Raw genomic sequence first — 15,342 nt, 5'->3', positions numbered from 1 at the left:
AATCACTATTGCATGCACTCTGCCTTACGTTTAGTCTATCAATTACTAATACACTAATCTGGAACGATACTTACAAATTTCCTTTTTGAAAAATGAGTAATACTGAACTGACTATGGACCCAGAATAAGAACATTTCTATTGACATGAGCCAAAGAAGGAAAGGCACTCAAACCACTTATTTTTTCTTAATGGAATTCAGTATTCTCAATATATTTTAGTAGTTTATATTGCCTTACCACATATCTTCATGCTATTAATCTTCACTTTTTAATATTTATATATTGATTCTTAATTAATTGATCCACTTATAAGAAGAATCAAAATCCATGAAAATAATCTAAGAAAACAGTCCATTTAGATTCCTAAAATCAGCCTATAGGATCATTTCAAAAAGAGGCAATAGATTCTATGTCCTTTAGTAGACCTCAGATTCCAGAATGAAGTTGTCATCGTCCATGACTCGTACTCCACCAACGGTCATCATCGATCCACTTTTCAGCCTCTTTTGTTCACTCTCCTGTACGTGAATTCCTTATTCATAAATAATAGTTTCTAAAACCCTACAATTCATACAAAACCAAAGAATAAGAAACTTGAGTATTCTACATCTGTCCTTAGAATCATTTATCACATGATCTGTTTCATTAATTATTCTTACTCTACCCTAAATTTTAATTTTAAAAAACGCTTGGGAATAATCTCATATTTATCGTTGGCCAATAAATATACTTTTTAAAAACCTATCAAAAGAAGACATGAACTTTACTACTCACGTGGGCCTCTATACACCAGAGGCATGGAGGCAACCAGAGAGCGCGTCCGTGAAAGAGCTTTTCAACCAGCTCCACCGGTCCATTCTGAGAGATACGAAGCAGAGTAGATGAGTCAATAACAATGAGACCTTGTCTGAACTGATTTTTCCTTCCGTATTTTATTTATTTAAACCACTTTGGTAGTCATTAATTTTTCATACTTTAATTTTTTCTTAACAAAAGGAATAACCTCAAATTTAAGACTGACATAGAAAATAAAACTGACTCTAACGATCAGAAAATAAAAACTGACTCTTTGTGATCCTTGATCAATTGATACCTAAGAGGCATCAGTGTTTTCAATTTCTATTAAAAATAATTCTTGCCTCACCACATATCTTCACAGTTAGACAACGCCTCACTCTCTTTTTATTTATCTATTCCTTTATTACTTAATGGTCCTTCATCTATATATTTATACTTCTTTAATAGTTACATTATTGATCCATTAACAATAATAAATTTAATCAAAGAACCCAAGGTAAGAATACGATCTCTGTATACTTCTAGTATCTGTCTCTACAAGATCATTTCCAACAAAGGGATTTGATTAATTATGTTTTCTGTTAGACCTCAAAGTTCCAGACACACATATTATTCACCATCTACAATTCATGTGGCATCAATTATCTTCATTGCTTCATGTTGACTCTCTTTTTCTTCATTCATTTCTACATTTGTATAAAATCAATCATTAATTCATTAGGAATAATAAAATGAAAAAAAAGTCACACCATCCAAGAATAAGATCCCTAAATATCTCCAATATCTGTCTATAGAATTATTTCACACATGAACTGATGATCTTTCATTAACCAATGTCAATGGGGCACAATACTAATTAAAAAATATGTTTCACAGCATATTTATCAATGGCCATAACTTCTTTAATACTTCAAATAATTCAAGGAATACATTTAAACACATGACCCAATCTAAGGTGACAAACTTGACCATCATTCAACTTTTTCTCCTTTTAATCCAGAGGCAATAGGACAATCTTGGTCACAGCAAAAGCTGAAATCAGCTGGAGCATCATTTCTGCATAGTGCCAAGCAGATGCCAGTGACAAAAATTTGAGATATTCCATCCATTGAGGCCTACTTTCCACAGTTCATATACATAGTCATTTAGGTATTTATTAATTTATGGTAATATTTAATTGTGTTTCCCTTAACAAAACAAACATCAAACTCGCAACAGACTCAGATCAATAATGGGCTGCTGCCGCTGCTGCTGCTAAGTCGCTTCAGTCGTGTCCGACTCTGTGTGACCCCACAGACGGCAGCCAACCAGGATCCTCCGTCCCTGGGATTCTCCAGGCAAGAACACTGGAGTGGGTTGCCATTTCCTTCTCCAATGCACGAAAGTGGAAAGTGAAAGTGAAGTCGCTCAGTCGTGTCCGACTCTTCGTGACCCAGTGGACTGCAGCCTACCAGGCTCCTCTGCCCATGGGATTTTCCAGGCAAGAGTACTGGAGTGGGGTGCCATTGCCTTCTCCTAATAATGGGCTACTACTTATCAATGGATAACTGATGAATCAAGTATATTATGCATTTCTGAGTTAGGATGATATAGACGTTAATAATGGGCTACTACTTATCAATGTCTATATCATCCTTACTCAAATATGCATAATATACTTGATTCATCAGTTATCCATTTTAATTCATATTAATGTCATTTCTCTTTACTACACATTTAAGTAGAGAACAATACTTACCCATTTTTAGTCATTCAATCATTTTTATTCATTTATATACTTTTTGATTCTGTCAGTAATATTGTTATAATAATTTTTTTAAAACTTCATGAACCACGAAGAATAAAACAAGGTCCCTACATATTCCTGACATCTGTCTATAGAGATACTCCCGACTAAGGAAATGAACTATATTTCTTGTGTTGGACCTCAGAGTTTCAGACACACAGTATTCATTGTATACAACTCATATGCCATCATCATCATCATTGGTCCAACCTTCAGACCCTTTTTCTTCATTCTGATCTACCTTTGTTTACTGATCACTTTATTAATTCATTAATAATAATAAAATAAGTATCTATGAATCAAAAAACTGAAGGACAACTCCTTCAATATGACTAACTTGTACCTATAGAATATTTTGGCTCATGGAATATATTTATTTCAATAATCATCTTCATTGCAGCAAATATTGACTAATCAACTTTATTCTCATCTGTGTAAGTTCATTAATTAACGGATTATTACTAATGCTAGTTATATTTCAAACTTTTCATAATACAGTGAACACAGAGAAAAAAGCTTGCAAAGACACAAATTTGCTTACTGCATTACTCACCTTGGTCTGCAGAGCACATGACCATGGGAGATGGTGAAATCTGCTAATAGGCATCCATTCTGAGGAGTAAAAAGCAGAGGAGGTGATAGGAAAAAATGAGACTTTCTGTATATTGGTTCTTATTTTCTTCATTTCATTTACTCAGTCACAAAGGTACTTACATTTTCCATGGTTTACATATCTATGAGCATAAATAGAAATATAATGATACGATCCTTAGACAAAGAGCTAATACCTTGGGTCCATATATTTCTTTATGTGCAGCAGTTTCTCTAATTTAGATTAGTAGTATTTCTGGCCCCACAAAATACACTATGGTTGATAAGGCTTCATTCTTGTTCTTAGTTATATTTTGTTTATTGGTTCTATCATTGATCAATTTATATTAATAATACAGAAATTCATGAATCCAAAATTAGAATAATATTGTTGTTTGCTCCTAACATTGATCCATAGAATCATTTGCAACAGAGGAGACAGATTTTGTTTTATTTTGAGCCTCTGACTTCCAGTCACTAAGCAGTTACAGTATATAATTCACACGCCATCAGACATCATCATTATCCAGGTTTGAACCTCTTTTTCTCCCTCCCGTCTACTTCTGTTTAGTGATTAGTTCATTAATTTACTAATCATAATTAAATAAATATCTGAGTCACAAAAGCTCAGCCTTCAGCAGCTGCCTTACTTTTCTTTACAATCAGTGCTTAATTGAGTACAGTTCTTTCATTAATCACCCTCATTATTCTAAAAATAGATTAATCAACCCAGTGTTTCATACATTTCCAATTTAATCACTGGACCATGGTCAGTATTTTTTTTTTTTTTTGGTCAGTATTTTTTTATCCTGAATATATTTTTAAATATTTCAAAGAATAAACTAAACAAACCACCCAAAGTAAAATAAGAACACTATTATGTTGGTTTCCACATACAGGCAAATTTAGAGACTGTTGACCAAGGCATATGCTTAAATCAGTCGGAATGTGTCCATTCCAAAACACAGAAAGCAGAGTAGACACATGATTGAAATGCTTTCTCTTTTAATCTTTGGATCTACATTTCATGATTCAGTGATTATGCTATATATTACCAGGGTTAATATGTAACTCTTTCCTAAGAAAGCAAACCACAATGAACATTCTACTAATGCAGAATAAATACTGGCCATTATTTATATTATCTATAACATCTAGTAGAGGAAACGTGCTTGAACCATTTATTTTTTAACTAACTTACTGTTTATTTATTAATATTATCTCTAGCTTTACATGCTCAGTTGCTCAGTTGTGTCCGATTCTTTGCGACCCCATGAACTTTCGCCCACCAGGCTTCTCTGTCCATGGAATTTTCCAGGCAAGAATACTGGATCGGATTGCCATTTCCTGAGTGGGTTGTCATTTACTACTCCAGGGGATCTTCCCGAGCCAGGGATCAAACTCGCATCTCTTGTGTCTCCTCCATTGGCAGGCAGATTCTGTTTCACTACACCACCCAGACAGGCCCTCTACCTCTAGCCTTACATTTATAATAAAGCAGTTGTTATAAAATACATATCTATGAGTCAAAACTGGAAAACAAAACCTTCAAGTATCTCTAACATCTTTCCATAGAATCATTTGGTTTTTTTCTGAATTTACCTTTTGCTGATTATCTACACTGTTGTAAATATTGATAAATCAATTTAATGGTTCATGCCAATTCCAAATGTATTAGGGGGCCATGGTTGGCCTTTTTAAATTATACCGTTATTTTTTAATATTATAGTTAACATCCTAAACAAATCACCACAAGAAACAAGACAATAACTTTGACCCTTACCTAGAGCTCCTGACCAGGAAAGATCCTTAAATTAGCTTGGCACACCCACTCCAAGTACAAAGCAGAGAAAATGAAAAGAACAAAGGTATCATGTTCATTAATCCATGAATTTTACCTTTCATTACATCAGTAGTTTAGGTATTTTTTTATTAGGGTTAATATTTACTGATGTTTCCCTCAAGAAAGTGAACATCAAGCTTAACACTGAGCCAGAATAGGAAGAGTAATTATTACTTGTACTTTCTATAGCATCATTAGCCAAAGACATAACATAAAACCATGTCTTTCTGAGCTGAACCAGTTTTTTTAACATTTATTTACAGATTCTCTTACTTCCTGAGACATTACCAGAGTTGGACAATGCTTCACACTCTTCATTTATTTGTATACAGTTGACCCTTGAACAACACAAGTTTAAACTGTCTGGGTCCATTTATACACAAATTTTTTTCAATAAATACAGGGATCTTGAAATTGACTAAGTGTGGGGAAACTTTGTGTTTGATTAGAGACCACAATGTGTGATATGAAAAGAATCAGGGTTTGATCCTATCTAAACTGTTTCAGATCCCTGTCCTTGAGTGAGTCATTTCACAGTTCCTTTGATTTTCAACCACAGATAGTCTTATGTGACAAAACTACGTCTTTATAGAGGGAGGCTTAAATCAACTGTGATTCAAATTAAAATTGATAATACATTGTACATTAATTAATTGAGTAATTAACTGTGAAAATAAATAAAATGGTCTTCCTTTTTCCTCCTTAATTGACCACAGATGTACTGAATTGGCCTACGTAAGACCTCCATTCATTTAATTTGTACTTGTAGCCATTTATCCCTTCCAATAATAGAGTTAACACCCATGACAAACCACCAAACCAGAAGCAATTACTTTGACTGTTACTTACAAAAGTTTCTACAGTCCTTAATTGAATCATTGAGCATCCGTTCTGTAGGGTACAAAGCAAATATTAAAATAGACAGATAAGACAGGCAGGTAGACAAATAAGGCGACCTAGATTCAGATTTTTTTAGTTGAATTCAAGTCAACTAAACAAGTGATGAGGAATAAACGCTAGTACTTATTGTTTATTAAAACTCTGAATGACATAATGATTGATTGAACCAAGTATTAAATTTAATGAATATAATGAACACCTCCGAAACCAACATCAGACAGAAGAATAAGAACTACGACTTTTACAAACGTCTGCTTGCGTGTCCTCTATCCAGTCAGTGAGAGCTATAGCTGTTCAGTCGCTAAATCGTGCCGCAACCCCATGGACTGGAGCCCACCAGGCTCCTCTGTCCATGGAATTCTCCAGACAAGAATCCTGGAGTGGGGTGCCATTTCCTTTTCCAGGGGATCTTCCCGATGCAGGGACTGAACCCAGGTCTCCTGCATTGCAGGCAGATTCTTTACAGTCTAACCAACAGGGGAAGCCCATGAGCTGTAACACCTTTCCAAATGAAACTTGTGTGGAAAGAACTCAGGCAACCTCAGTCTTAGATTCGAGCACGTTCTCAGCGATTGTCCATGCCTTTTCCACCTTCATATATGTATGTATGTATATAACCACACGTGCAGCCATTTTATCTTACATTTTTTAAAGAAACTACACCAACAACCAGGAAGAGAAATACTCTCTAAATATAATGACCATTCCAAAACTTAAGAGCCTAGCTCTAATTCCTTTATCTAGATAGCAATTGTTAGAAGTGGATTAATGACTCTCCTTGTTTCATAATAAATGGCCCTCATTGGACCATGTATTACTTTCAAGTAACTGATTAAAATATTAACTTATTACTTGATACATTTATAATAGTAACATTAATATTTGTGACACAAAAGAATCAGGACAGTATTAATGCCTGTCCATATGCTCATCAGGCACAGGAAAAAGATTAGATAATTTTTTTTAATTAAAAAGTAGCAAAGATCATTGGATTAATCATAATTGGTCATGTGACTTATTCTTAATATAGATCCATGTATAAAGTCTTCTCTCTATTAGGTAGGTAGTTAATCAATAATTAAGTAAAAGCTTTGCCCTTCTCTTAATAAAACAAAAACCAACAAACCAGGCCAGAAAAATAGCATGAGCTCTTCCATCCACTTACGGAAATGTTCTTTACCCAAAATGGTAAGCTTTAGTCAGTTTATTTTACTGGAACCCAGTGCTTCAGAAATGTATTAATAATGATTTTTATATTACATATATTATATTACACTGTCATATTTGAACCAGGAATAAACCATTTTGTCCTTATTCACTTATACTTTCTTGATTTATTCATGCATTGATTTACTAAAAATACAATATTAAGAAGCCCAAACACAAGAACAAACTCTTAAATATTTTTAAACCCTTGAGCAAGCTCATTTCCTATAGAGATAACAAAGAGGAATGAATCTTTTTACAATGGACCTCAGAGTTATAGGGTTTAATCAAAGTCCTTGACTTCAGACACCCCAGGGTACTCATCATCGATCCAGGCTAAATAATCTTTTACTTCCTTTATTTATTGATCCATTCACTGATCCACCAACAGAAATAACATCAATGTCCATGAACAGAAAAAAAGCCAAGAACAAGATCCTTATATATGACCAAGATCTGTATGCAGGCTCTTTTCCCATACACTAGATCTTTCTCAACAGATGAAGCCTCTTTTCTAGTGGCCCTCATTGAGCTATGTATGGATCAGTGAACACCCCTGCTTCATATGCATCTTACTCCAGCTCTCTTGCACCTTCCTAATCTAAATAATTCGATAAACTCTAATGAAAAATTCACTCCAAAATCTTATGACAAGATCTTTTGACTATTACTATTATATTTGAGTCATTAGGATCCTTACCCACAAAGGTAACAGCCAAGATCTTCCTCAGAGAAGACTGATTGAAGCAGCCACAGTCTTCATTCTGTGGGGTCAAATGCCAATGTTCAAAAGAAGGAACAGTCCAGATGTAGACTGATTGAAAGGATACTAGCCGTGTGATACTAGGTTAATTATGAAGTCGACTCAAGTCTCATTTCTATTTTTGAGCCATGAAGAGCACTTATCCTTATTACTTGGTTTAACTAATACTTTCAAATACTCCAATGAAGACAGTCAAGTTCATCACTCAAAAAGAAAAACTGTTACTACCGCTCATACCTGTCTATAGACCCCTACCCACATAAGTAAAAGCCTAGAAAATCCTTTCAATGGACTCAATTTGCAGAGAAATGGGTGAATTTAAAATTTATCATCCATGGCATATTCTTACCAAAGTCTATGCTTGACCCTGCTGCTGCTGCTGCTGCTGCTGCTAAGTCACTTCAGTCGTGTCTGACTCTGTGCAACCCCATAGATGGCAGCCCACCAGGCTCCCCCGTCCATGGGATTTTCCAGGCAGGAGTACTGGAGTGGGGTGCCATCGCCTTCTCTGATGTTTGACCCTACTCACATTAATTCAACTGTTCACTGTTGTATTTATTCAGGTATGGAATTATTCATGGAATATGTGATATGTTCAAATATACAAACACACAAAGAAAATGACAGAAATCCAGAATAGAAAGAACCCAAAATAGAAATGATCTTCATGTACCTGTCTACATGTTCATATCTAAACTAAGAAGAGAGAATTAGTGGTATACATACAGATGAGTCATTATTCTTCTTTCTTACTGAGCCACATTTGCCTCCTTTTAAACTATTGCCTGTGATTAAAACTTCATCTATTTATATGTAAGAACACATCAATATCTAGGAAATAACTAACATTAGATAAGAAACATGAATAATATTTATTATCTCCATATGTCTATTTCAATACCCACAGAGATTTAAAAACTACGTGGTTTTGTTGTTTTTAATAAAACTCAGTGAAAAGACTTGGATTAACAATAACCATTTTCATAAGGCACATTCTGAAGATGAGCTATGTTCATCCTTTTCTCAATTAAATAATTACTCAATCAGCATTTATTTACATAATTTTCCCCTTCTCTAAACAAAAACAACCAACTAGGAAACCACCTACATCAAGCAATACTACTGAATCTTATATACATCTGCATACATACTCCTTTGAAAAAAGAGTCATATTTTATGAACATATTTCACTAAAATTCAGTGCTGTGTGCTTAGGCACTCAGTCGTGTCTGACTCTCTGTGACCACCAGGCTCCTCTGCCCCTGGGATTCTCTAGGCAAGAATACTGGAGTGGGTTGCCATGTCCCTCTCCATTCAGTGTGATAGTAATGTATAATAATAATCCATGTTTGTTACATACTCACAGAACTGGTCCATGCCCAGCTTTCTTTATATTTACCCATCTTTACATTTCTTCATTTACTCATGCATTGATTTACTTGTAAAAATTAATCTATCTCCAGAAGACGTCTGTGATCCAGGTATCTGAAAATTCTGAACTTCTGCTGTATACTCATTTCCATAAAGGGAAAAAAAAAAAGGCCACTTGTAAATGATGGACCTCAGAGTTAGATATCACTTTAACCAAAATGTTTGATTCAGACACCCTCCAATCTCATCACTGGTCCAGGCTTAGTACTCTTTTCCTTTGTTAATTTATACCTCCATTATCCCATGAGTCACAAACTCCCGGAACAGGATCCTTGACGTAACTCTGATAATTGCCTCTAGGCTGATTTCCGACAGAGTTTGCAGACTAGATTTAAGTGTAACCTTGCATCATATCAGGACCATCACAAAAAATGAGCCATAACTGGATCATACACATTTAATTCAATCAATTTTAAACATGATGTAATGACCATCCAAAAACCACAATGGTACCCTACATCTAGAACACACACAGTAAGTTGCCCCATCTAAGAGCTTCCTCTAAACAATTAATAGGCTGGGTCTCTAATAATACTGAAATATTAAACCAACTGTGGTGCAGAAATAATATGGAATAGATAACAGTTTTGAAAATGTTAATTGAATGCCTTCCATCTCTTTTTAAGAGGAATCTCAGAGGTACTGAAACGTGTTAATTCTGCTCCTCCTTGGCCCTTAACACTTTCTCACTACTGGCCATACTTGCTGTTCTTAGATTTGGTTTTATGCATACAGCCTTTTATCCTGTTGAACTACTTCAGTGATCACACATGAGTAAACCATACAAACCAAGAAAAGAAACTTTCGTTACTTACATTGCTCCTTACTCACAGAAGTAATAGCCAACATCCTCATCATTGGACAATAACTGAATTCAATGTGGAGTGTTCAAATCAGACAGAAAAAACAGATTTTTTTAAAGAACGAAAAGCGTAAACTTGGATTTTTAAAATAGAAGTTAGTTCTACATTACTAGTTTAATCAGAAACATTGGTTTCTGTCACATTTTCACCAGTCAATCCTACAGAGGTATCCTTTTCATCTACTGACTTACTTTTTAGTGTGACATAAACTGGTGAAGACTTTTACAATGTTTTTATGAAGACTTTTTAATCCATCACCCAATATATGACTTATATTATTAAAATTTGTCTATATATCCCTACCAAAAAAAAGGCCGGTTAACTTTTTAATGGGGGAGATTTTGATGAATTTAAATTCTTGCTCTAAAAAACAATCTGACTATGTCATACACTTTGACTCATTATTAATTAATTAATTTATTTATTAAATAGCTCTAATAAATGGATGGAAAATCTATAGACCATGGAGTCACAAAGAGTCGGACACAACTGAGTGGCTAAACACCACCCAATAGCTCTAAAGATAATTTAACTACCTAGACCTTTTTTAAAAAATAAAATACATACAGTGATCTGCTACTCAACACTAAATGTTATTACATTCAAGTTTCCTCACTGATGACATTTTCTCCAACAATGGAAATATTCTCTATTAGCACTGCCCATTATGCTATATACATTATGCATTATATATACATATATACATGTATATACATGTATATATATACATATATACATTATGCATTATACTGTTATATATAGTAGTAACTATATATAAAAGAGATAACTAACAAATACGTACTATATAGCATAGGGAACTCTACTCAGTATTATTTAATAACCTGTATAGGAAACGAATCTTAAAAAACTGAAATATATACACATAAAATTAATTTTCTTTGCTCTACACTTGAAACTAACAGCATTGTAAATCAACTGTAAGTGAAAGTGAAAGTCACTCAGTTGTGTCCGACTCTTTGAGACCCCAAGGTCTATACAGTCCATGAAATTCTCCAGGCCAGAATACTCGCATGTGTAGCCTTTCCCTTCTCCAGGGCATCTTCCCAGCCTAGGGATCGAACCCAGGTCTCCTGAATTGCAGGCGGATTCTTTACCAGCTGAACCACAAGGGAAGCCCAAGAATACTCGAGTGGGTAGCCTGTCCCTTCTCCAGGGGATCTTCCCAACCCAGGAGTCAAACCGGGGTGTCCGGCATTGCAGGCAGATTCTTTATCAACTGAGCTATCAGGGAAGCCCTCATAAATCAACTATACTCCAGTTTTTAAAAATGGCAGGCACCGGCCACATAGTGTTACTAAGAAACTAAATTTTTGTTTTTGAGTATTTGAATATAAAAGTTAATAGCAAGATATCTTCTTCCCTGAAGAAGGAGGGGCTTGGATCTTTTTTTTAAGTGGACTTCCAGGCAGTAAAACAAGATTAACTGGGCTTCTTCGCATATTACATATGCTCCTCACTGGCCCACGGCTTTTACTCTTTTAAATAATACAGATATGAAATCATGCTTTGACTCTCTTGTAATAATGGCACCAATACTAGTGAAACCTAAAGACGCTTAACAAACATACTGAGAGACACTAAATCTATATCCATCTGCTTACCACAAAAATCGTCAACATGCATCTACTTGATTAAAAATAAATATCAGTGAACACAAGAGGATTCATAATTTTACATTCACAAATCTCATGCGGAAACATTTTCCATGTTTCAATAACTATCTAATCATTTGTATCTTATTTTTCACTATTGATTATATTAAACTACTATTTATCAAAATATTTTATACTGTGTTTATCATGATTTGTTATATTATTATTGATCGTATCTATTAAGTATTATTATAATAAATTATATGAATATTTTAAAAATAAGACATATGACCAGAAACTCACCACCAAGAACAACACTGATATTCACATATATCTATCTATACTTTCTCAAAGGAGGAACACCCTTAGTCTATCTTACTGAACTCAACTTTTCAGAAATGTATTAACAATAATTCTTGGTTCATAAGCTCCTTTCACAGCTGGATAAGGGGTAGCTCTCTTCTTTGTTGCTACTTCATTTATTCATGCATCGATTTACTTTTAATAATACCATCCATATTCATGAACAACAAAAGGTCAAGAACACAGTCCTTGAATATTTCTGACTTCCTTTGTAAGCACATTTCCCAAAGACACAGTGGACCTCAGAGTTGCAAACTGGGTTTAATCAAAATAGTATTCAGATGCCCCACGCATACTCATCATCGATCCAGACTTGGTATTCTGTGCCTTTGTTTGATATGTTGTTCTTGACATATTCATTGATTCACTGATAATAATACAATGTTCATGAATTAGGAAAATAAAGCCAAGATGCTTGAAGATATGAATATGTCTGTGAAAGTTCACTTCCCACAGAGCTAGAGAAATAGCTCCTTGTGCAATGCAGCCCAGCATTGAAAATATGAATTAATCCATTTCCTTGTATCATATCAGTTCCATATTAGCCATTGGTCCATGCTTAGACTTCTTGCAGCCATATTTTAAAGATAGGACAATGAACTTTCATTTTCTACCATGATTAAGAAAAAGGCAAAATTTTTCATTTTCGTATATTCCCCTCCTTGATGGGTTCATAGTCTATAACAATATCAGTACAGTGTTTATATCCCCTGTGGTATGAAAGTTAAAATTGAAAAAAAAAATTAAATTTAAATTTGAGTTAGAAAAATTAAGTGGAACACTAAGATTCTTCAAAGTCCCTTGGACAGCAAGGAGATCAAACCAGTCAATTCTAAAGGAAATCAGTCCAGAATTTTCATTGGAAGGACTGATGCTGAAGCTGAAACTCTAATACTTTGGCCGCCTGATGCAAAGAGCTGACTCACTGGAGAAGACCCTGATGCTGGGAAAGATTGAAGTCAGGAGGAGAAGGGGACAACAAAGGATGAGATGGTTGGATGGCATCACCAACTCAATGGACATGAGTTTGAGCAAGCTGGGGAGACAGTGATGGATAGGGAAGCCTGGCCTTATGCAGTCCATGGGATCTCAAAGAGTCGAACACAACTGAAGGACTGAAGTGAACTGAAACTTTTCAGAAAATGAGTGAAATGCTTTTTATCCTTTTGTCCTGATAAATTCAGTCATGCTGAAATGGATTAATCATAACTCAAATTCCTAACAAAGTTTAATCATTGACCAATGCATGTCCACCTTAGAATTGTTCATGTATGTAGACATTTATTCCTTCAAAATATCTCAGTAGATACCCATGACCAAGGCCCCAACAGAACATGAATTTTATTACTTACATTGATCTCTTCTCTCTTTATCTAAGAGGTAAAAGTCAAGATCTTTGCCATGAGTGAATAATCAAATCTGGCAAAATGCTTGCTCTGGGCAGTTAAAAGCAAATTTTAAAAAGAATCAATCTACAATTATCCACTTTAAATGATCCATAATTAGGTAACCATAATCCTTGACTTGCATCCTATTTTCAACATTTGGAAAGAGCTCTACTTTATATATATTAACTTGTGCAATCTTTTATTTTATAAAATATGATGGATACCACTGAATCTGGCAGGAAACACCAGAAAAATAACTATAACTATTAAGAATATGTCTCTCTACATATTACCCATGAAGGGCTAAATCATCTTTTTCACTGAACTTTAACTGTGTGGAACTGGATCCATGGGAGAGGCAACTCATGGCACAATCTCACCGAGGGTCCAAGCTTGACCCTACTTAACAAATTTATTAACTTACTCACTAATTCCTTTATTTAATTACTCATGGAATAATAAGACCATCCCTTTATTTTTCTAAAAGAATTCCAAAAAGTTGAAGTAACCATCAAAACAGAACTGAAACACTATTATTTATAAAGGTCTGTGTGCACCATTGGAAAAGCCTGGAATGTTTTATCTTCCCATGGACAACAGCTGTGCAAAACACGATGAATTAGGATCTTTCCATCCAATTGCATGCCTTCCACTGATGTACTATTGGCTGACTTTTTGAAAAAGTGACTGAGATACAGATGTATACATTTGATTACTTATAATTATACTTCAGTATCTGTGACCCACGCACATGGATAAGGACCTTAGATAATATTTACATTTGTCCTCATGTCATCAGCCAAAAGAATAGCAAACTGGTTCTTTTAATGTTTGTTTGTATGCAACATAAAATTGCATAAAAAGACTGAATTAAACACAAATGTGGTTGAATAAAACAGTCTCATCATTGTTCCATGCTCTCCCTCCCAATTACCCAGTTTATTCAATCAACTATTTATGTAAATTATTTCTCTTTCCTTAGAAAAATGATTGATTGGCAACATGCCTCCACACAAAACAAAAACATTCAGTTTTGTGTGCAAATGACCATCTGCTCCTTACATAAATGACAAGAGCCTTGAGTATTAAGAATCTAGAAAAACTGTTTTCAGAATTACCGATGTTTCATTACATACCTTACAAAGTTGGACGCATATATCTCTTATTCCTCAATCACTGCCATATTTTTAATTCATAGGTTATATTTATTTTAATAAAGCTATTCACACCCTAAACCAAAAAGCCTGAGAAGAAGGTGTTGTAGGTTCATTTCCCACACAGAGAATAATGGGATGCCGCTCTGTTATAGACCTCAGAGTTGCAGATGGGCTTAATCACAGTTCTTGCTTGAGAAACCCCATGAGATTCATCACTGATCCCTGCTAGGAAATTTCTTTTTGTTTATTAATTTTCTGAGACACACACACACATGAAACACAATCACAAAATTCCAAAAAATCAGATTCTTAAACTTTAGGCTCTCGCCCTATAGAGCTAATAAAACAACATTTCTTCTGTAATGGAACTGAAAGCTACACATGTGGATGGTTCAGAAATCCCTGCTTTCTATCAAACCCACATTCAGCATTCCTTACTATGTGGCCCTCTCTGATTTAATTCATTCGTATGTCAAAGATGGTTCCATGAAAACGTAATGAAACTGCCATCAGCAATCATCTCCAGGCTGCCGGCAAAGCTATCAGCCCCTCGACCCACATGCAGATGGTGAAAGCAACCGTGACAGAAAAGAGAAGATGATACGAAATGAAATCACTACTATCCTCTTCTAAAGTGACC

At 34.8% G+C, this 15,342-nt stretch overlaps 7 non-coding genes and 1 pseudogene across 7 annotated transcripts; all 8 read right to left on the bottom strand.

Annotated features, from left to right (window-relative positions):
- Nucleotides 1–419: 419 nt before the first annotated feature.
- LOC138984484 (small nucleolar RNA SNORD113/SNORD114 family) lies at nt 420–492 on the bottom strand. The gene has a single exon (XR_011461776.1). It is a non-coding gene; the product is annotated as a small nucleolar RNA SNORD113/SNORD114 family (small nucleolar RNA).
- Nucleotides 493–1,379: 887 nt separating this feature from the next.
- Nucleotides 1,380–1,456, bottom strand: LOC138984495 (small nucleolar RNA SNORD113/SNORD114 family; annotated as a pseudogene).
- A 1,262-nt stretch (nt 1,457–2,718) lies between these two features.
- On the bottom strand, nt 2,719–2,792 carry LOC138984474 (small nucleolar RNA SNORD113/SNORD114 family). Its single transcript, XR_011461768.1, has one exon. It is a non-coding gene; the product is annotated as a small nucleolar RNA SNORD113/SNORD114 family (small nucleolar RNA).
- Nucleotides 2,793–3,630: 838 nt separating this feature from the next.
- LOC138984501 (small nucleolar RNA SNORD113/SNORD114 family) lies at nt 3,631–3,704 on the bottom strand. Its single transcript, XR_011461791.1, has one exon. It is a non-coding gene; the product is annotated as a small nucleolar RNA SNORD113/SNORD114 family (small nucleolar RNA).
- A 3,681-nt stretch (nt 3,705–7,385) lies between these two features.
- Nucleotides 7,386–7,458, bottom strand: LOC138984487 (small nucleolar RNA SNORD113/SNORD114 family). Its single transcript, XR_011461779.1, has one exon. It is a non-coding gene; the product is annotated as a small nucleolar RNA SNORD113/SNORD114 family (small nucleolar RNA).
- Nucleotides 7,459–9,442: 1,984 nt separating this feature from the next.
- On the bottom strand, nt 9,443–9,516 carry LOC138984485 (small nucleolar RNA SNORD113/SNORD114 family). Its single transcript, XR_011461777.1, has one exon. It is a non-coding gene; the product is annotated as a small nucleolar RNA SNORD113/SNORD114 family (small nucleolar RNA).
- A 2,876-nt stretch (nt 9,517–12,392) lies between these two features.
- LOC138984488 (small nucleolar RNA SNORD113/SNORD114 family) lies at nt 12,393–12,467 on the bottom strand. The gene has a single exon (XR_011461780.1). It is a non-coding gene; the product is annotated as a small nucleolar RNA SNORD113/SNORD114 family (small nucleolar RNA).
- A 2,383-nt stretch (nt 12,468–14,850) lies between these two features.
- On the bottom strand, nt 14,851–14,925 carry LOC138984506 (small nucleolar RNA SNORD113/SNORD114 family). Its single transcript, XR_011461795.1, has one exon. It is a non-coding gene; the product is annotated as a small nucleolar RNA SNORD113/SNORD114 family (small nucleolar RNA).
- Nucleotides 14,926–15,342: the final 417 nt, after the last annotated feature.

This window comes from Bos mutus, chromosome 21 (assembly GCF_027580195.1).
Source record: "Bos mutus isolate GX-2022 chromosome 21, NWIPB_WYAK_1.1, whole genome shotgun sequence".
NCBI classification, from domain to species: domain Eukaryota; kingdom Metazoa; phylum Chordata; class Mammalia; order Artiodactyla; family Bovidae; genus Bos; species Bos mutus.
This window is presented reverse-complemented; position numbering and strand designations above follow the sequence as displayed.